General features: G+C 45.1%; 1 protein-coding gene across 6 annotated transcripts in view; it reads left to right on the top strand.

Moving 5' to 3' along the window:
- DAB2IP (DAB2 interacting protein) overlaps window positions 1-22,486 on the top strand; it is a 167,316-nt gene that overhangs the window by 60,254 nt on the left and 84,576 nt on the right. The window contains exon 1 of one of the 6 annotated variants that reach the window (XM_055801352.1): window positions 20,241-20,446. The exons of the other annotated variants lie outside the window; for them this stretch is intronic. The gene's annotated coding sequence lies outside the window, so the exon portion shown is untranslated. Of the gene's footprint in view, window positions 1-20,240; window positions 20,447-22,486 lie in introns of those variants that run through there. 6 annotated transcript variants of the gene reach the window in all.

The following is a 22,486-nucleotide window of genomic DNA, read 5'->3' on the forward strand; positions in this document are numbered from 1 at the left end:
CACCCAGCCCATTATCCTACTTTGTTCCAAATCAGCATGTGGCATTCTTTCTCCTGACTGCAGTAAGTTATGGGCTAGAGTGACATGTCAGTATTTTCAGAACAGAATGAGTGCTGTATCACCTGTATCTCTGGCATTTTTATTTTCTCCTACGTGATGCATTAAAACCACAGACCTTTGTCACCAATAAGCTGAAAAAGCATTATTCAGCTCTGAGTAGTTTTTCTGGATGCTTCCTCTTTTTTTTTTTTTTTCTTTCTTTCTTTCTATAAATGTCAGTGCATAAAGAATGCAGGATTAAATATGATTTGTGCTATTGCTATTTTGTACATAAAGAATAACAGTTTGGTGGCAGTACAATATATTGGAGAAATTGACTCCTCCCAGCTGTGTTCTTCCTTATAATCTAGTTAAACATAAATAGATCTTCAAAACCCATTGTATACCTCTGTGGAGATCAGGGCAGGCCAACTCTTTGAAACAGTGATTAGTAAACTCAAACTTCAATAAATATTGGGAATTAGCATTGCAGCTATTCCTGTAATCTGACCATTGTTTACAACTATTTGTAAGCGTTAAAAATTATGCTCATTTTGTCTCACCTGAAAATTCTACTTAGAAGTCTTCAAATTTTTTTGTTGCAGAATTTTTGAGTGGCTAATCACCTGGCAAAAAAACCAAACCAAAACCCAAAGTAAAATTCAGCAGTTTGTTAAGATTATGCAGGGTGGGCTGTTTTGTCCAATGATTTTATCTAGCATTTGTATGAAGAAGTACACTGGAAAATGTTTTACCTCAGTCAAGCATCTAGCTCTGCTTGTTGTGCTGCTTCTGAGGTCACAGAGCTCCAGTTTTTCTGTGTCGTGGCATCCGATTCATAGTGACCTTGTTACAGACCTGTTTTAAAGGTTCTGCATGTCCCTCCCATGGTCAGCTTTATTTTACATTAACTAAAAAGAGAACCAAGTACATTGCGAGGAATTGTTGTCGGTGGTAGCCCCTTTTCCTGGACCTCTTTGCCCTGCCTTTTTCCGTGGTACCAGAGGTCACATTATTCCATGTCAATAAGTTTGCAGAGAAATCTAGCCTTTTTGTTGTGGTCATAAGCTGCTGTCTGTTGCTGAGCTCTAGCAAGCTGAGAATCTGCTCAATGGTAAATTGTGAGATTGCATAATTATGGCTTACACAACACGTACATACGCTTGCAAACAAACCGGGGAATTAGTCTGTAGGATGGATTAGGGAACTCTGCGTTGTACAGCTTTCATCGCTAGCATTCCCTGCGAAAGGAATTCCTGCTACTTAATTTAGTAACACATACATCTGATTTTCAGTTTTCTGGAGAAGGTGGGAAGGAATGTGGCTGGGTTTCCCCTGAGCTTAGGGATTTTTTGCTGTTGCCACTCTTAACGATTCTGAAAGGTGGTGACTTTCCCTGAGTCCACAGTCTTTTACCATCCTTGCTTGTCTGCATTCATGGGAGTGGTTTTCCACAACAATTGGCAATTACAGCTCTTATTTTAAATAACATGAAAATAAACCAGACTGCGCCCACTCCGGACTCTGCAGATGGGCAGTGTTTTGAATCCTGCTTGAATAATCACTGATACTAATTATAGAATTCGGGGAAGACGGTGTGGCTGCTGCACTGCCTCCGACCGGGGACTGGGGCGGGAGCGTGCGAGGCTGCACTGGGCGAGTGCTGTAGTCTTCCAGCACAAACTCAAATGCAGCAAATCAGAATAATTTCTCCATTGTGATTTCTGCTGTTTGCTTTGTCTCTGCTTTTCTTTGCCTTTGCTGCCCTTGCACTTCCAGTAAGGGAGCTTGTAACAGCAATGTAGTAAGCGCTTGAATGGCTGGAAAATCCTTTCATAGCAAAGAAGACGTGATTGTTACTTATTTATTTTATTTTTCGTTAATACAACTGGAATACAAATGGGGCTTCAATGCCTTAGGGCCTTGCATTCTTAGAGTAATTCCTTATGACATGTGTCAGACTCTGTTTTATTCAGGTGGGTGGTATGATATTAAACAATAAAGCAAGCTTGCATTTCTCTGCAACTGTATTTATATGCACACTCCCTGGCACAGAGGTGCTTATTAGTAGAATGTCATATCCTCACTGGCTATACCCAGCCTGAAACATTCTGCAAATACCGTGTGGGCCTTAAGAGAAATCATCTTAAATCAATCAGATAACCTAACGGCAGAGCGTCCTCTCTGACTTATCCTTTGTCCAAGCAAAGATGAGGCTGCAAGAGACGTTCCTTAAGTAATGCTTTAGACGAAACATTCGTGTCTGAATGGAATATCGATTTTCTAATTGCTGTGCTGCTGTTTAATGAGTCGTTAGTAGGGAGCAGTAGGAAAGCAAACTCAAGTGTGTTGCAAGCTAGCTTTGGTTTGCCTGTGCTAAACACACCCAGGGTGTTAATGTGTGAAATTCAACAAATAGAGTAAGGTGGAATTTCTTTTTTTTGCATGACATGGACATAGAGAGGGCAAATGAGACTCACCAATGGGACAGACTTTCTCACAAAGCACAAAACAGCCTTTCAGCTTCAGATATTCACGCTGCAGCTAGGGAGGAAAACAAATGCAAAGCAGTGGCATCTTACGCAGTAGTCCCCAGGAGGTGGGTCAGTCACTCTGAATCATCCCGCATGGTCTGTCTGAGCTCGTTCAGGCTCTCGAGTGTATAACGACAGTGTCTGTTCCTCAGCCACAGACAGCAGAGAAATATTTTTGTTTCCCTGGTCCATACGGGCTGCTGTATGAACGTGGTTAGATGGCCAGTCCCTCGTTCAGCCGTGGAGGCGGCTGGCCAGGGGTGCTGCCAGGGTGCACCCCTGGTGCCCAGCCTCACCCGCAGCCCTCAGCCCTGCTGCTGAGCCGAGATGGCCGCGGCGCTGCTGTGGGTGAGCACCACATAGCTAAAAGCAGACCCCAGACCCTACACCTGGGTTCCCTCAGGCTGTGCAGCAGCTGCTGGATGCACCCGCCACCCTGCTTGCAGCCGAGGTCAGGTCTGAACGGGTGACCTTGATCTCCTTTGTGTCATCTCCTACAGCAGTGAAACACCCTGCCCGGGAGAGAAATGCACCTGACTGGTTTTCCCAAAGCCTGGAGTCAGGCGCTTTGGAAAGTAAAACGCAGCCTCTGTGGTGAAATATTTACCACAAATAATCGTCTTAAGACAATAGAAATAAGTATCAGCTATGCCACATCTAGCCAATACATGATATTTCTTAATATAGTTTCAGAAAATACGGCATATGTTTATGTGTTCAAACACATCCTCTTAGCAGAAAAATAGCTTCTTTATTTTTCTGAAGATTAAAATGCCAAATCAACTAATTACTTTTCTTTGAAAACCTCTACTACATAAAACACATACTCTCTCAGTGAACTAAATTGATTTATATTCAGCCATTAATTCTTTATAGCCCGTAATCTGCAGAACAACAAAGCTAGTTGGAAAATGTGTCCTATTAAGGGACAAACAGCTTTCTGAATAAGACAGAAATATGTTGGCACAGAAAAGAAATGTGGGTGCAGCTGAGGCTGGGGTGCCGCAGGGGCTGCGCTGGGGAACAGGTACGGGCTCGAGGGGCAGCCCTGGGAGAGCGTCCTGAGCCGCTGTACAAATTTCCTGTAAACTAAAACAGGAATTGTCCTGGCTAAGGTAACAGTGAGAGCAAGGTACGTGTCCACCCACAGGTAGGACAGTCCCTGTTACACATGTAGCAGTAAACGTGTACAGCTCTCTGTTTTTCACCCAATTATTGGGTGCTCTCCAGTGTTACTGCAGTTCAAGTGTATGTATGTAATTTAATTAGATGGTGTGACCTTTCCTTTTGGTGAGGCTTTTCCATTGGCTTAAGAATGCCTCCATTGGTCTTATTTGCATTATCCATGGAAGATTTTTTTTTTATTATTAGGAGAGTTTAGAAAACTAATAAAATTACGTTGGGCTTCTTCCAGTATGTGCGTCGTTGACTGGAACTGAAATCTTGATAATGAAATTGGAATTTGCCTACCTCTGTTTTGGGGTAGTAATAAGATGATGATAGAATAAGCCAGGCATTAGGTACAAAACTGCTGGGTTTTGGCAAATGAATGAGATGTTATAAAAGATTGTGTCTGACAGGAGGATAGCTTGGACTACGTGTAGAGGTTGGAAGTGGAATTGGAGGCTGAGGGGATATGGGAGGCTCAGGGGGTGGGGGGGCGAGGGGTGGCTCAGAAGGGTGGGGGGCAAGAGCGTGGGAGGCCCCAATGGTGTTGGATGCCCAGAGAGGGGAGGGCGAGAGCATGGGAGACCAGACCAGCGGAGGTTCCCGTTGGGGCAGCCTCGTGTGAATCCTGTGCGTGCCTCTCAGGTGTGGTGGCACTGGGGACTGGTTCTGCAGTGAACCCTGTCTCACTGCCAGGGAGGGTTTTGAATATTCAGGCACAAGCTGTGAGTCCTGGCGAGTCTGTGGATGTCAGGAAAGCCCCCCCATCCCTGCCCATGGCTGGGGGCTTGCCACCCTCCGGTGCTGCCACGCAACAGCCCGGGGGGCTGCGCAGCTGAAACCCAAATGCGCACAGGATCGGGACTTTTGCTACTAAACATCAGCAATAAATGCGTACATTTGAATGATGTTTCTCTCTTATGTTGGATTTTAGGTGAGATCGCAGGCTTTGCCTGCGAGGCTCTATTCAGTGTGTGTTTTTATGGAAATCTTCTGTTTGTTCCCCGAAATGGGAGTCTGTCAGACACTGAATAAATGCAGGCAGAGCTAGAAGGGAGGTGTTACAGCACAGGAAGCAGAGACGTAGTCTTAAACAAATTAAAAGGATGGTAATTAACCAAATGAATTTCATCCTGGAGATAATCAGACGAAAACATTTAGAAGGAAAATAATCCCAATTCTCAGAAAACAGTAATTAAAATATACTCATTTTTGGGAATGGTTAACAAGCTATATCGAAGGCAGCAAAGTAGAATAGAACCGTGATGCATGCTCATTATGCTGGCGTCTGACGAGGCCCTGATGTGTGATCCAAACATAGCCCCTCAACAGGATCACACTGAGTTTGGGAGACATCCCTGTCTGAATAAGTTCTTGAGAAGCTGAACGGAGCGTGGAGCACAGCCAGTTCTGTTACCTAGGTCAGTTGAGAGACAACAGAGGATGAATTTCATAACCATGTATTTAAAGGGTGTCAACAGTGGGGAGGTGAAAGAATTTAGGGTGGATAATTGACAGATAAACATGGGACGAGGTGGGCAGATGCAGGCATCCAGGCATCAGGAAATTACCTGCATATGCCAACATGTCATTCTGGAGCGGGCTGCCTGAAGAAGTAGTGAAAGCTCTCCAGTTACTGACACGGTCCTGGAGGATGTGCTGGAGGAGTCAACCACCCAACAGGTCTCTTCTGCTTTCCATTAGCACCTGAGGATCCTATTCAGGGGCTGAAAACAGGGAGATTTATGGGGAAAGGGAGGTCTGGGGGGAAGAGCGGGAGGGTGTATTGGTGCATATTGTTGGAACGTCCTAGCTTGGGTGCAGTGTTTCGTTTTCTAGCAAATGTTCCTAGGTGTGGTGGTCTTCGGTTTTTCCTTCGGGTTTTCTTGTATAAGCCTCAGATGTTGTCTTTCATGGACAAAATGAAAGGTGGGTCATGGCCACAAAATAACGACTCATGCCTATACATTGAAAGCTACAAAGTTTGTGGAAGTTTTAGGCTTTCTTACAGTTGGATCTATTGAGGAGGAAGCAGTTGGATAGAGAACAGAACTGGGGTGGAACAGAACCCTAAATTATTTGTTTTCCAGAGTAAAAACAATTCTTTATTCTTTTCAGGATTTAGTCCATGAAACAGTTACAGTGTCCAAGCCTTGTTGGGAGACTTACCTCTTTTGGGTTCTGGATGAGCAGATGCACCTTCTCTACTAAATATGGATAAATACTGTTTTTCTAGGAAAAACCCATCTGATCATAGCATATTGTGATTTGATATCTGTTTGCACACACAGTAATTCATATTGACCTAATTTATTATTGAAACTGCCAGTAGGTGAATCGATGGATTCATGAGAAGGCTAGTGTTTGGGTATTAATTTTATTTTCTTATAAAAATGCCTGCAGAGAGGACAAATCATGCTGGAATCTCTGGCAAACAGACCTTTCTAGGATTGCCCAGTCTTCCTCTGCCCAGTCAATGGACAGAGGATGGAGAACGCATTTGAAAGGAGTTCCACCCCCACGGGGTGCCCAGCAGACACACCAGAGGGTATCTAAAGGGAAGCAATGTCTGCCGCGCCTGGTCTCGCTCAGATGTACTCAGTCCCATGCAAATAAACTAGATTAAACAAGATGCTCCTAGGATTATTAATGAACCTGAGATCCTTAAATTGCATATTAGGGGGGCTCTGTTGGATTAAGCCTTCAGCACATCACAATGCTCTTATCTAGATTTCATCTGCATGCAATAAAATTAATAAAAACTGAATTAGAAAGAAAACGTCAATAGAAATCACATAAATCAGAAGCAGATTTATAATTCCTAATAATTACTGCCTTCTCAAAGTTTATATTTTTTGTTACCCTCACCCAAACTAAAAATGTTTAATTTTACATTTACATTCCTAGTCTTGCATCATCTAAATGTGGCCTTCCTTAACAGTTTAGCTGTCTGGGTGCTTTACTATAGCCTGTGTTCTTGCCTAACAACAAGAGAATTACTGTTTTATTTTTTTTTTTTTTAAGAAGCAAATGGCTATTTCTTTCATACTACATTTGCTTGTTGGCTCAACAAGAACACAGGTTGAGGCAGTGTGTGTGCATCGCGGTGGGTTGCCGGCCTCTAGGGCTGGGGCAGCAGCTTTGCCACCAGCACTGGGCTCTGTCATACAACTCAGTTGCTATTTTTAAAACCTGTGAGCATTGTGCATGCCAGGGACTCGTCATGGCCTGAACATGTTAAAATGGGGCATTTCGTCTAGCGGGTTGCTTCCTACGATATTCAACATTCTAGAGGTTTACTCTATTCATTAAGGCTCTCCAGAGAAAATTGTTCGCTAGTGGAGTACCTCGGTGGTGATCCGAAATGTGGTGCAGAGAGAGGAACTGACTGCGGGGACTGAAGATTATACTGGACATGGGAAATAAATAGTATGAGAACCAGCCTGGAAAAGTGGGCTAGTAACTGACACCACAGATACCGCTACATAACAAAGCCTGTGCTTCCCATTCTTGATCCTTTCCTCCAAGCTATCCGTCAGTCAGAAGGCTGTAGAATACCAAACAGCTTTAAAAAATGTCAAGCTTAAAAGTAACATTTAATGAATAAGAATTCTGTGCTCTTGAAATAAATAAATAGCCCATTTTCCATCTGTATCTGCAGCGCGTTGCTCCTTGCAACCTTTTGTTATAGAGGTACTTTTTTAGTCTGGCATGTTTTCCCTTTCCCCAGCTAATTATGTTCAGTTTCAAGTAGGTGCTCTGGATTAACAAGTGACTATCATTGAGGAAGTCAGAGTCGGGAGGGATACAGAGTTTCATGAAACCCTTTGTGACCTTGGAATGTAGCAGACATTTATTTATTTTTTTTTTAAGTTCGACTTCTTCAAAAGGAGACCTTCAGCCCTTCTCAGATTGAGCCATCTCTATATTGCAGTCATTAAAGATTCAGTAGTACCTTTTAAGTCCATGTTAGGAAATTCAAATTTCTCAATTTAGTAAAGTTGTGTCTCTTTTTCAAGTACTATACTGCTCATTTTTGAAGGTCTTCCAGGATTTCCAGTGGCTTCTCGCAAAGCAAGAGCCAGAATATGTTGTTTTAATCTAAATCTCAGTGCAACAGGGCTGCATGTATTCAGTGGTTGAACTGTCTACAAAGGTAAAAATGTCACGTAGGTAAGAAGGAGCCCCTCAGGTGACCAGTGTCTTTCTGCGGTGCTGCTGAAGTCCTTTTTGAGCATGGTTTGCTTATTTATCTCTTATTTATTTATTTCTATATTTGGGATTGGACCAGAAGCAGAAGTCTCTTCTCTCCAAGGGCTCATAGCTTTTTAATGTTGAAGGTTGAACCTGCTAGTCATGCTGAGCTAAACTGCAGTGTACTTTGAAATCTGCTTCAAGGTCTGAACTTTGTTAAATGGCCCTTTCTCTATTTATTGTTATAGCAGGAAAAGTCTAAGCCTCTGAGTGGATTCATAGTCACACTTTAATTAATCATATTTTTACAGCATGCTGCCAGCAACTGTCAAGAGGAAGGAGATGCCTCTAATCCAAATTCATGACAACAAAAAATAAATGCACTAGAAATATCCCCAGCCAATAAACAGACTCATCCTCTAAGAAGTAATACCCTTCCCGCAAACCAAACTCAGAAAAAAACCTGATGTGAAGCAGATTTCTTCTGCTCTCAGTCCCAACCAAACAAGGTACTTTTGCTCAGCAGGAATGAGCGCCAGCAGCAGTGCGCTCCAGGGGCCGCGCAGGAGCACAAGTGGAAGTGTAGGTGGTGAAAAGGAAAACTCTTTGGCAAGGAAATAGATTTAAGTTTCAGCCTCCCCAAAAGGATCACTCTGAAGAGCAAAGGGTGGGGAGCGGGAACAGGAACAGGATCTTGGAAAGATCTGACACACTTTGAAATCCCATCTCAGGCTACAGTAAACTACAGAAATTCATTGACAATATATGTGTGGGGACAAAAATAACCCTTTTGTTGCTGCATGTGGGGCTGCACATTTCTCAAGGCTAACACTTTCTAGAAGACAGACAATGGGCACAGCAAGCTCTGACAGACTGAGGTTCTGTGAGAGAGGCAGGGTGGCAGAGGCGGAGAAATGGCTGAAGCCATGTTTGGGATGATGGGTTTGGATCTTCCATAGTTTTAGAAGCGTTCAGGAAAGGACAAGCAATTCACTTTCCCTCACTGTGCTCCAGCTGGCTTGGCACACAAGGGAAAAGTACTGACTTGGTAAAGGATGATGAATCATTTTTCTCCAATCAACAGGGTGTGTTTGACTTGCCTGTATTTTGGGGTTGGATTTTTTTTGTTTACTAGTTAATATTAACGCGTCTGTTTTGAGAATAGTTTATCATGGTTTATTTTCATTCTTTCCTTCTTCCTGATTGAGAGTCAGGGTGAGTATAAAGCAGCTGAGAAAGAGCAGGGATTAGGAGCAAAACGCCTGAGTGCCTGTTATTTTTTTACACCTTAAGATGTCGGCGAAGTTACCAGGGATGCAGGGCTTCCCTATAGCTCAGGGTGGCATAAGCTGACTCAAGAGCAGTGCAGGTAGGGTGGTGGGCAAAACCTGCCCTCCGAGCCCCACACTTATGGCAAGTTGGTTTGAATTAGCGTGGTGGAGAGCTACAGGACATGCCGTGGCCCTTAGAGATGTGGAGGGGAGAGAATGAGACTTGCCTGGTCAGGCCAGGTGGCGAATGCCCGTGAGGGAGGAAGGAGGACGGGTAGCTCCAGGCAGTTTCTTCAGGACCAACAGCTTTTCCGTGCTGCCGGCTGGTGCCACCACCCGCCCGTCTCACCCGTTATTAACAGTGTGAGAGAAGTGGAGCTTTGGGGGTGGGCGACACTGTGTGCTAACAAAAGAGAAAAAGCAAAGGGGGGACTGACTGCTGGATCTGGCCAGGCTGCAGCGGGGGAGGAGGGAATCGGTTTGTGTGACTGCGAAGAGGGACGTTACCATTGTCAGTGCTCATAACTCTTCTGTGACTAAGCACAAGTTATCTCTCTCCGGGGCTTTCACCAGTGCTAAAACCCAATTAAACCGTGTTAAAAGAAACCTCCCAAGAGCTGACAGCAAAAATATATTGGCCTCCTCTGGCAAATGTTGGTGCTGTCGTTGGAACGCAGCGCTTTTATTTCCATTCTGTCGGGGTGCCCGGTGCCACTGCCCGTGCTTTGCTGCCTGTTTTGCCCACCCGAGGGGAGCCAGCAGACCTTGCCTGTGCTGGCGTGTTCGTCTGGTTTTCCACCTGTCTCCGTGACACTGCAAAGCTGGTGTTCCCCAGAGCTCGTCCCATTAGACTTTCCCTTTCATGCCTGTCACTGCTACTGGCCTCTCAGTGTGCTCCAGAAAATCCCAGATATGTTTTTTCTGCCTCTTTCTGAGTGGTTTCATTTATTATTTATTAATGACATCCAGAGGACACAGTAGTGACAGATACTGTTACAATGACTGCAGTAAAACTGCGCTTATACTAAGTTACTGGGAAGATAATACATTCATTGGACAGGCTCTGGGGTTAACTCTGTGTAGTTTTGGTCTTCCTTGTCATACGGGAATATTTTTTTATGAACTTTAAAGAAAAAAAAGAGAAAAGAAGGCGACTTGACAGGGATTAAATTAGGAACAACAACAACAAAAAAGCAGGCATTTCTGATCTCCCTGTGGAGATGACAGTAGAGCTTGGTCTCATACATCCCTTGGCCTTCCTCTTAGCCTGCAACGCTGAGAGAAGGTTAACACTGACTGTGGCTGCCTGTCCTCCTAGCTGGGGCCTCCAGCTTAACTCTTACCAGCCACTCTCTAGCATCCACCACAGAGTCTGACTCCACTGCCTGACATGGCAAAGTGCCTTCGCCTCATTGCAGTCACCTTCATGCCACAGGGCTGCTCTCAACCCTCTCTTTGTGCATCCTGAGTGTTTAGCAGACTGGTGAAGGCGATGGGCTGACACAAAAGGCAGCACAGGTCTGCTCAGAGCAGACATCTACTGACACCTTCCTTTTGTACCCACTCACAGCCAGTTACTACTGCTTCTGCGCATCAGTGTAGAAACTCAAGTGCCCCTGATCCCTCCCAGCTGCTGAGCTCCTTCCCAGTAAACAGCCTGTGGTATTCCCCGGGTGATGGACGGTCCCCCTTCATGACAGCAAAGCAGCTGACAGCGCAATTCAGCCAGAAAACTGAAGCTACGTCCGTGCCTCTCGCAGTCTGTTCCTCTACCCTTCAAGTCAATGGCAGTTTTGTCATTGACTTCAGGAGTGTCAGGTTTGAAGCATTAATACCCCAGTGACCCAGGAGGACTGTCATGGCTTGAATGCAGCCAGGGGCCTTTGAAACTTTGCTTTTGGGGATGTATCCGAGAGATTAATCATAGTCACAATAGACATGGAGGTCTTTGTGGACTGCCACAAGCTGTGATGTGCCAGACTGAACATCCAGGTTGTTTGCAGTCTTCAAACACTTTGTTTCAGAGACTTGCTCTCCTGCAATATTAGTCTTGGCTGGAGTAACAGGACAGTATCGCTAGCACAGCCGCAGCGTGCCAGTGCTCTGAACGGGTGACGGGGCAGCGCCGGCTGAGACTGGAAGGGATTGCATGTGGATGCTGGAGTTCATACAGGCAGGTAGGAGGTGGGCTGGAGAGGCTGTGTGTGATGTACCTGCTGTAGCAGCTCCTCAGCTTTCCAGAACATACCCTGATTCACGTCAATGCTACCAGCATCCCTCATCTTCATAAAATTCTATTTTGTAGCTTTGACATGCTTTGAGTTTTCACTAGTCAAAAGCCATGGTTCTATTTCTCTCCTTCCTTCTATTTTTCCCCTTTTTGTGTAAGGAAAAAGTTGGAAAATGTCTTTAAATGAGTTCATTGGATAGGTATAGACAGAAAAAGCCTCCTATATTATCAATTAAAGTAGCAAAACCAGGGTTTTAGGACCTTTTTTCACCCAGTCTTAGAGGTAAGCATCCTAATCTCTATGGCATAGTGAAATATGCATAGAGATATTTTTAAACTTTTGGTTACTATTATTATTGTCTCTTTCGTCTTTGCAGTGGTATGGTAACAAGTGTCAAACTAAAAGGCTGCGATGCATTTTCTCACATAAAGAATAGTTTTCTTCTGTGAATGTTACATAAGTTATATTTAACCCAGATAGAACGATACGCTGAAAGACAATACTGGTGACGTCCCCTGGTGAGAACATTCATACAATGCAGCCAGTGCTGAAGTATTGGGGTCCTCCTGTGGGGCCAGGCTGTGCAGCCGCCAGCCGCACCTGCCCCTGCGGCAGAGGTGAGACACTTCTTTGGAGGCTGGAGCTAGGGAGTGAGGACACAGCTCCGGAGCCTGTTGTGCCTGGGGTGCAGCAGCCTGGGCAGGGGAGAGGGGCAGCTGCTTCAAAGAAGGAGTTCATGGTATCCTTCCCATGGCTGCCAGTGCTCCAGGCAGCAGGGCTCTTGCCTCTTACCATTTAGAAAATGGTGTTTGATCCGATCCACTTGCCTCCATTTGCCTTTTCCTGTGAAGTTCTAGTTTAATGACTTCAGAAACATCTGTAAACTTCAAATTTTCAAGCAGAATTTGAAAATAGTGCCTTGACTTTCAGGTATGCGGATGCATGTGAAAGATCCATGTGAGCTTTAGGGTATTTCCTTCTTTTTAAATTAACTGACTCGTATAGAAATAAATATTTTTTTTGTGTGTTCTATTTTTTGGATGAGGATGGGTTTAGGTTTTGGGTTTTAAAATCTTTTAAGCTATTTGCCAGTGCCAGTTATGTTTTTTAATTAGTCTCCTTGTCTGAGGACTTCATCCCATCTGATTTTCAGTGCTGGCAGTGTCAGCTCCCATTAGAAATACGGAGTCTGGCATGGAGTCTCACATTCACTTGAACAGCTTCAGCTTGCCGTATTGAGGAATGCAGTGCCTTGATGCTGGAAAGGACTGCTAGGAGCAGATACAGATGCTTTTAAAAATGTTCCCTCTCTAGGTTTTTTAGAGCAGATAAATTCCCTCCAGTGCAGAGGGCTCGTGTGTAGTCACAGATCTGGTGAGTCTGCCCGGTGGGAGTAGGGGATGGGATGAAGGAGTCAGCAGTGGGTTTAAGTGGGCTTTGAGCCCTGCACGGGGCTTATGCTAGCTCTCCGCACAGGCACAATTCTCATTCTCATTCTCATGCCTTTCAAGGGATTTGCCTGTTTGTTTCCTCAGAGCTGCTGGAGCGCATTCCCCACCGTAGGTCAGGGTGTTCTTTATTGAGTTACATGAAAAAGTTGGACAGGTAATAACAAAATTTGGCCAGGGTGCATTACACGGGGTTTACTCAAGCAGTACTCTGCTATATCTGCACCACTTTCTTGCCTACTTTTTTTTTTTTTTTTTTTTTGGTTTTCTACAAGTAAATTATCTCCAATCCCAACCAGATGTAATTTTCCTTACACTTTTACCTGGGGCCAGAAAATGAAAACTTCCCATTCTTCCTAGGGTAAGTGAAACTTTGCAGTCCTTCACCATGGAAACAGAATTAGTGTTTAATTAGTGTTTAATAGTGTTTGACTTCCCTCAAAGTCCAGATGCTCTGTTTGCACATGATTTTTTGGGGAAAGCTGCACCCTTACATCTCTCCTCGTTGTGGTCAAGGCAGAAAGGAGGCTGATAGCATGGAGGGTGGCCAGACAGCCAGGAATATTGCTGTCTGTTAGGCATTACCAAGGACTGTATCGCAGTCAGCTGTATATATCAGCAAGTTATTGATCCTGCTTCTGTGCACAGAACCTTCTTGCAGCACACCCAGACAATCATACCATGCCTACTAAGATACACAACAGGGAAATCCTCCCCAGTAGTGCTTTTGATCATTAGTTTCTTCGGGGCCGCCAATGTCATTTTAACTGAGCCAGTGGGTGAGACCACAGATAATCAAACCAGTATATCATGTAAACTGTACTGGCCAGGGCTGGCTGGCTGCTGCCTGTCTGCAGCATCCTCTGTTCTGACAACACAAAGATGAGTGGAGCTCTGTACCAACACCCTCTGTGTGCACAGCACGGTGCGCTCCACCTCACTGCCTTCTGCCCGCTTAACAAATTGCACTAATTGTCCAGTTAAACACACTTGGGAATTGGGATACGCCCTGCGCAGGGGAAAACACTACAGCCACCATCTGTGTGTCTGTATGCCCCTCTGCTTCCAGAAGCTGTCAGTGGAGTCTGCTTTGAATAATTCAGACTCTGAGCTGCAGTTTGTAAGATAAAGGAAAATAAAAAGTGCCTGTAGCCGGCTGCAGCGGCAGTAACTCTTTCTACAAAAGTTCAATATCCAGCAATTGCCTTTAGGAGTGAGCTGGACAGTCAGAGTCCCCCACGCCTCTGCTGGCTTCATGCCGGGTTTGTGTGGCACGTCGCTGTGACACACCTGCATGCAAATGCTCACGCTGGAGGCTCGGTGCTGCTGGTGCATTTGTCCGAGCTCAGGGTTTCCCCCATTGCTTCCCCTCAGTGGTCTGTGTCACTCCACAGGGGAACTGGTGCTGGTGAGAGCTGAGGGAATGTGAAAGTGTGGGAGATCTGAGCTAAGCTCATTTGTGGTTCCTCTCTGGGAACTTCTTAAACTAGTGTGATTTTACAAACTTGCATACGGTGCTGTGTAACCAAACCAGTGTGCCAGAAGAGCAGAGAGAGAAGGAAGACCTGATGACTTTGAAGAAAAGTCAAGACTGAGGGACTGCAGTGCAGAATCTACCCCGCCGCTTCTTTTCCTTCATTTGAATCTGTGGATACCCATCACAATATTTTTCTGAGCAGTATTTCACTTCATTAGTTTGTATTGTTAACTGTGAAAGTCCTGTCAGTTTTTATCTATTGTTTCCTGCCAAGTGCTTTAAACAATCAGAGCTAAATTATACAGCTATTTCCTTAAGCAGCCAAATGGCAGTCCGTTGATAGTCATTCAGTTGCACGAGATTAAAATAGATAAGTTGCAAGATAAATAGCAGGTTGAGGAGTTCCTCTGGTGTGCATTAGCAAGAGGATCCTGCCTCGTCGCTTGACAGCTGCCCTCACCAGGACACCTCTGGCTCAGTGCCTCGCTGCTCCTGGCTGCCCTTCCTTCCCTGCCTCCACCTCCACCCCGGGGGGCTGCCCCCCACGGGCTGCAGGACGGGAGGCAGTTTTCCCATGTCGTCTGGCTTGCTGTGCTGCGGAGAACCCTGTACGGTTCTGTACGATGTTAAAGTATGTTCCTAGGGTAAAGTGATGAGGCAGAAAAAGTCTTCAAGGCTGCTGAGCCATTCCCATCAGGAGCAGGAATTTTCGGGGGGGGGGGGGGGGGCATGGTTTCATTCCCCGTCACAAGTGAAGGGGTATGAGCAAGCCATTAGCCTTGATTCGCTGAAGTGCTTCTCTTCGGGAAGGCATTAAGCCTGTGCCTAAGTGTTCTGCTAAATAGAGGAGACCTTATTGCGAGAAACTTTAAAGGCACATTTTACAGCTTAAATCTGCCTCTCAAATGGGACTTGCTGACAGAAATAAAGGGAATAACAGACTGATGCGTGCAGAGTTGTCTCATGATTTTTGAAACATAAGGTCATCGTTTACAAACTTGGCTCCTTCAAGTTAGGCTTGCAAATGCTTATGTAGGTACATAAATAATGGCCTACTTTTCTGGAATGCTGAATCCATTAAAATCAGTGGATGTTCTGCATCTCTGAATAAAATGTCACTTATTCTGCTAGCTAATTTTAGATACCCAAACCCAGAAACTTTGATCTAAAAGGAAAAGATCTTTTTAAACGCTGCTGGATTTTTGCCATGCTTCTGGAACACTGAGCTCCATGGCACATGGTGAAGGCCTGGCCTTCAGGAGAATTCAGAGGGAAGTTGGACTGAGCCCTGCATGAAGAATTCGTCTGGAATCACCTTAGAAGGAAGAACATAGTTTGTGGAGTGCGAAGTGCACATGAAGCTGTTTGCTCTCAGTTCACAGCCCAGGCTGAGGGCAAAGTGAAAGTATCAAGCAAAACAGCAAGTCAAAGCATGCCGTAAAAATCTCTCCATGGGATCAGTAATTCCTGTAAAGGCATTTTTGAAATTGTCATGTTGGTCAGGCCAGATACAATCTCTGTGCATTGTCCCTTGCAAAAAAGTTGCCAGGTCATGACTTGTTTTCTTGCTCAGTCTGAACAGTGCTGGTAATGTCAGCGTAGTCTCAGTAAAATGAAGCAAGAGGTTTGTCACATGCTTGAGTCTTCAGTTTTATAGCACTAAATGTAAAAAAAGGAGAGAGACGTGTACCCTTTGTCCTGTGAGGTCATTGATTTTCATTGCCTGTGACTGCTCTGCGTGGTAGCTGCGTGGGCTTCTCTTGCCCTGCAGAACACTGAGTCTGAAAGTCTGCAGCAGGGACTCGTCTTCTAATGTATGCTTTCTCCTAAAAGAGAGACCTTTTCTGTTTAGCATTTGTGTCTTGCATTTGATCCACAAGTTTGTGCTGCTGCTCTGATCATGTCATAGGTACCCCTTCTGAAACCTCTCAAGCCACCCAACTTGTCTAGCATCACATCCAAGCTGCCTTTCCCCTGCCCTTTCCAGCCTCAACAAATTTTCCACAGTGTGTATCCTGAGCTCCTAGGTAGCATTCAATCTTCTCCCTTATAATTTCCTTTATTTCCTTACCTGACTCTGGGTTTTATGTCATCTTTGGGCCTTTTTGTCTGACAGTGCCTATATTTAGAGACTGTGGCCTGTCCCTTCCGCTGACAGCACTCTCCATTTCCCAAGCTTTGGTCATTCCCCTGCCCCTGCTCCAAGTTGTCCCTGGATAACCATTTCTCCTCTCTGGGTCTTCTAGACCTGATCTCCTTCACTCGCCTGTGTCTGTCCTGGCGAGTTTTGTTCCTTTTCATGTCACCTGATGGCCAGTTAGACTCATGTCCAGTGGTCTTGTCTCTTCTGGCTTGCAAAACACCCGCTGTGAAGAGGAAAGGCCACTAACACCGTGTCGCAATGTACTTGTCTGCTCCTGCACAGTGAAATTGGTGAAATGCTCCACTGATGTCAGCAGTAAAAGTTTTCAGCAAATTCTTAATTTACTAAGTACTTCCAGATTAAGGAAGAACGTGGAATGGCTTACGTACACAAAATATTCAAAGGCCAGAGGGAGGTTGCAAAAAAGTATTCTTTTGAATACAATTATTTTCCAAGAGAACAAAAAAAACCACTTTTTTTTTTGTTTTTAAACTGGGTCAACACTACAACTGCAGCACTCAGCCATTTTACATACGACACGATCACCCACTCTGTTTATCTTTAGGCAATATGCTCTTGCAAACTGCCAATTAATTGCATATTTGGTGCCTGCTCTCTACCAGCATCCTGGATAAACACGGTGAAGCCAATCAGAGGGAACTGCTCTTGGCTGCGAGGGGAAGGAAATCTGTCATTGTCTCAGCCTTGTTATCTGCAGCCGAGGCAGACTTCGAGCAGGCAGTGTTCTGCTTGTAAACACCCTCTTTAGACACCTTCCAATTTACATAGATGGCATGTCATCCATTGTATGCGGCACTACCTGAAGACTTTTAAATAATTGCTTTCCAAAATATTAGATGCAGATTGTCCTTGATAAAAGGCAAGGGCCATCAATGCTAGTAAAATGTGGTAAGCAAAGTCCTTCAAATGAAAAGGTAAAGCTGAGTCCAAACAAATACAAGAGAGAGATAAGGGGAGAACGGGATATTGAGACTCAGTCCATAGCGAGCTCTGCTCAGAGGGACCTTCCTGTGGATTTTATCTGGATTGCTCTTTGGAAGGTCTGGGGGCAGGTCTGGTTGTGACATGGCCTTTTCAGAAAGGTCCAGCCTGTTGATGTTAGCCCAGGGGTGCCTTCTCCTCCACTCTAAGCTGGAAGTGTTTCCCATGCCATGCAAGAGTCATCGTTGCTTCAGTCTGTGTCTGGACAAAACAATAAACCGTAGCAAATAATCTGCATTGCATGCAGGTTCTTCTTCCTTCGTCTCTGATTTCTGTGACTACTGAAATCCCAAAAGAACGTGATGGAGAGATGATCCTTCCTTGGTTTTGGATGTGCTACAGCCTAGCAGGTCTTCTCTCTTTCTTTATTTCTATCATGCTCTGAAGCTAAGTGACTTCAAAAGAGGCTCAGCTGAATCTACAGTGGCTACAGAGAGCTGGGACAAAATCTTCTCCTAGGGCAATCCTCAAGAGGTTTTTAAACTGCCATCTTGACATTGAGTTATTGTAAATTAACTGTTGCTTCCAGGCAAGGAATGATGAATGGTCTGAAATGAAGAGATAAGCGTGCATATGGATACATTCTCCCAGGCTCTCATGGACCTTCTGTGTTACTGGCAGCTGGGAATAATTCCTAAAATAGGGAATATTTGTTGCTGGGTCAGTTCTTATTTTAATATCCCCATGTATATAGAGAATAAATGAGTGGAATTAGTTCGAAACAGTGTTAATATAAAAGAAAAGCAATCTCCTTGTGTCTTATAACAATACAGACACACATATTTGGGTGGGCTTTTGTTTGCTTGCTTAGCTGTTCTTTTTTACCAGCCTTATCTTAGATTGTCCATGTTTTAATTGTGTCATTTAATATTTACCTACTAGTAGTACCCTAAGGCCATAAGTTGAGTACTGACGTGCCTGTCTGATGGTTTGATAGCACAGCCAAACCAGAATTGGTGTGAGCAAGGAAGGGATCCCAGGGAATGGGAGGCTTGCAGTGAGCCTGCGAGGGCTGCTTCATACTCGAACCCTGCTCTTACTGAATCAGTAAGAACATAGCTACTGGACTTCAGTGAAAGTGGGATTTGGCCTGCAGACACCAAACACATGCTTCATCATGGGTACTGCAAAAACTGTTTCATTCTTATCCCTCAGTTTTGGGTAGCATGATTTCTGGTGCAAGAACAACCGAGTTCAGGTGAAAAGTGATCCAGACTGAAAGGAGTGCATCCCTGCGCATCCTGAGAGCCAGCTGTGCAAATTGCTCTTGGGAGATTAGAAAGATGCTTGTTTGCATTGGAGTGATAGTGAAATACATGTTATGATTATTCACAAGTCGCAGGCAAGCTGTTAGCATAAGGTTGGGACACCGAACAGAGATGTAATAGAAAACATCCATGCAGTTCGCCCTTCTGTTTACTTCTCTCGATACAAACACGCCCAGAAAAAGTAGCAGGTCCCTTGCTCAGTGCTTTCCTGAAGCACAGTGAGCCCTGGTTCCTGGCAGATGTGTTCTGTTCCCTTTCACATTAACTCAGGGAATGGTACAAACAGCTGAAATAGATATTCTGACCATCCTCACTGTTTGTGGTCATCACCAGAGCAGCAAATCTAAACATTTGCTGTCAAAGATGAGCAAAAACCACTGCCTCAAGGAGGATGTGTTTTGGGAAAGGGGGAAGGCACAGAGAGTTGTGGGAACTTGGAACAAATTATTCAGGGTGGGTTTTTTTTTCTTTTATTTCTGTAACGTGCCAGAATTTTCTCATTGACAGGGTGAAATAAAATCTGTTGGACTGAGGCTGCTTACTAGGTCACTGGTGGAGTATTGTAATATTGAAATACAGTGGAGATGAGATACATATGTGGCTGTCAGGGGCTAGAGTTTATTATCACATTGGGTAGGGCTAATAATGAAAGTTTGGGTTTCAAGAGGATTTGAGGAGAATGTATATTAATTCCTATACGCCTGGATTGTGGACATATTCCTGTACACCCGGACGTTTTTCTACAATTTAAAATGTGAATTGTAAATACCAATAGAAGGAGGCTGCAAGCTAAACTGACAGCATTTGTAGTTTCAGCTTTAAAAATTAACTGCTTTCAGGAAGCAATAAAGATCAGAGCTGCCCGGTCCTGATGCAGCTGCCTATGAACGTCTGCTGACATTGCCGTGACGGGCTTCAAGAGCCGCGTGTCCCGGGGAGGGTTTGGGAACATGCACTCCTCTAGTGGGACCAGCATTTGCCCAGCAGTGTCCAGTCTTCGGCATTGTCAGCTGGCTCAGTGTCCCCGATAGGGATGGTGAATCCGTGACGTTCTGGAAGCAATGGGAGCCTGTTACTGAATAAATGAAGTAGAAATCTTAAAATTAATCGGCGGCGCAGAGAGAGGAGCCTGTGTGTATGGGCAACTCGCTTCTTACCTGTATGTTTGCTGTAGTGCGCTAATTATGGATGAGAAAGAAAAATGCTAGATGAAGTTTAATTAGGAACGAGCTGCTTTGTCATGTAAACTTGGAGTGCAGTGCAGTTTCTGTAGCTGGATGGCAGCCAGCACCTGTGTGAGCTCCCAGGCAGCAGGGAAGGGGCTGGGAGCAGATGCCTCTCCTCCACAGCAGCGAGCCTCCAGGAAGGGTTTGAATTACAAAGGAAGGGAAGGGGCTGAGCTTCCCTGCCCCCCACCTCCCTTCACAAAGGGCAATAGTCGGTTTACTTTAATAACCCCACTATCAGCTGCGGAGGAAGTCTGGCGGTCCGGGAGCCTGCGAGCAGTGTAAGCGCCAGCTCCATCACCCAAGCCAAGCAGAGGCGACCAGCCGGCCAAGGGAGGGCAGCGCAGGAGATGGGCTCGCACTGCCCTCGGAGGAGCTGACTTTCCTGGGGACCTCAAAATTGTTTTTCTATCCTGATCTTATTTTTCTGTCCCGTGGAGGCTTGGGTAAGTGCCTGGTAGTTTTCCACTTACCTTTCTTCTCAGTGCTTCGCTAGGATTTGCCAAATTACAATGGAGCTGCAATGCCAACGTGTTTCCTGCACCTTTGTGAGCTTGCTCTGGACGTGGATGATCCAGGTTTGAAAACCTGGACGTTTAAAATCTTTTGATTTCATATACTGCATTGTAAAAAGGGCCAGGGAGCAGATATGGAGAAAAGAGACTTTCCAGCACGTTGTTTCAGCTGGTAGGGACTGCTGGGGCTGCAGCATCTTGCAATGTGTTGGATTTTCAAATGCTGGATTGCTCTGAACAGAGATCTCCCGAGGTCTGTCAGTCGGTTCAATGGTGCAGATGTTTGTGCTGTTTCCTGTGAAATCAGCCTGTGGGGGTCGAGGCAGCTGCGCCTCTTGCCAACCTCTGTATTCAATCATCCACCAAGAAAAGGAGCATTCAGTGCTTTTTCTAGACGTTCGTGGGGAGAGAAAGGCAGATGCGGGAATCAAACGGTAAAAGGGTTTGCTTGAAAGGTGGTTACTCTGGGCCCTGATACTCTTTGCAAAAGGAATCTGGTAATTTGGGAGCATGGTGTATGGGCAGGCAACTCCCTTGCATCCTCGGGCAGCGGTGTGTGTGGAGTGGCCACGGCGCTACATACAGAATTAATAGATTTTTCAAAGCAATTGTAAAAGATCTGTATGATTGTAAAAAAAAGAATTGGCCACGGGCTGGGGTAGGGTGTGTTTGCAAGCGGTCCCGGGTGTGTGTAGGCGGCTGTGTACGTGGTAAGAGTACAGCAGAGCTAACTTTAAAGGGAGATGTACTAAAACTTATGTAATGTAGGAAACTGAATGTCCTTTCTTGATGTCCCTGCTGTGAACCTGAAAAGACTAACCCTGAAACGATTTTTAAAGCTGTCTTTGTTAGTCATGTTAGTCATCCTTTATGCAATTTGTTTCTTTTCACGTTTCATTTTGAGTAAAAGCAGATAGGCTGGTTTCACTCCCCTCTCCACTCCTCCTCTATTGTTAGTCTCTCCCAGCTTCCCGTACAATTGTCCAGCTCTGCTCTTTTCAGAGCCCAGCGGAAAAGGATATTGTTGAAAAGAAAGAAAGTATTTCAAATTAAAGTCTGGCAAACTCTTGCGTCCTTGTTAGGCTTCAGACACACTTCCTCCCTCCCGTCTCTTTTCCCCAGAAGCAGGAGGGTGACCGGTATTGCTTGCAGTGTCTTAAACAGCGGCAGAATCCCTTAGACATTCACCATTCAATAAATGCAGCAAATAATAATCACAGTTTGAAAACGAAGCATATTTATAATGATATGTACAACTAGGAACACCTGAATATAATGAAAGCCATGAATTCTTGTATTAAGACGAGCCTCATTCATACTTGTGAGCTGGAGACAGCCGATGAGGTGCCCCAGCAGTGGCACAGAGCACCTGCCCCAGGCAGTGTCAGGGATCATGGTGTGTAGGAAGGGCATAAGGAAAGCAGTGTGCAGTAATGGAGAAAAGGTCAAGGCTGCGTCTATATTTGTTTTCATTAAATCATAGCTTGATGTAGCAATTGGTAATTAATAATCAGGTTAATGTTCAGAGGTAAACTGATGTGACTTCTTGCTTCCTTTAGATTCCTAAGCATCATTTTGATCATTTTCCTTTAAGCAGCACAGATGAAGCAGGGTTGGGTCTGGATGATCTTTGGAGACTCCCAGCTGGCAGAACACATGGCCTTGCAGCATGTTTGCGCTGCGTGACTCTGCAACGTGGTGCCTGGGTTCCTGGCACCATCCTTCTTCCCACTACACAGCAATTAGTGGGAGGTGTCCGTGGGCATGACTGCAGTGCCCTGGAGAAGAGGGCTGCCATGGGGTTTGTAAAAGTAAGAGACTCTTGTGAGGCAAAGCCGCCTCCTGTGGCCTCGTTAGTGACAATATTAGAAGAAGGAGATGTGAACAGAGCGGGTGGAAAAGCAGCGCTGTAGACAGAGGGGAGCCTCAGTTCAACAGGAGACGCCACTGTTTTCCCCAGTGAACCCCATT

The sequence above is a fragment of the Falco peregrinus genome, chromosome 1, assembly GCF_023634155.1.
Source record: "Falco peregrinus isolate bFalPer1 chromosome 1, bFalPer1.pri, whole genome shotgun sequence".
Lineage (NCBI taxonomy): Eukaryota > Metazoa > Chordata > Aves > Falconiformes > Falconidae > Falco > Falco peregrinus.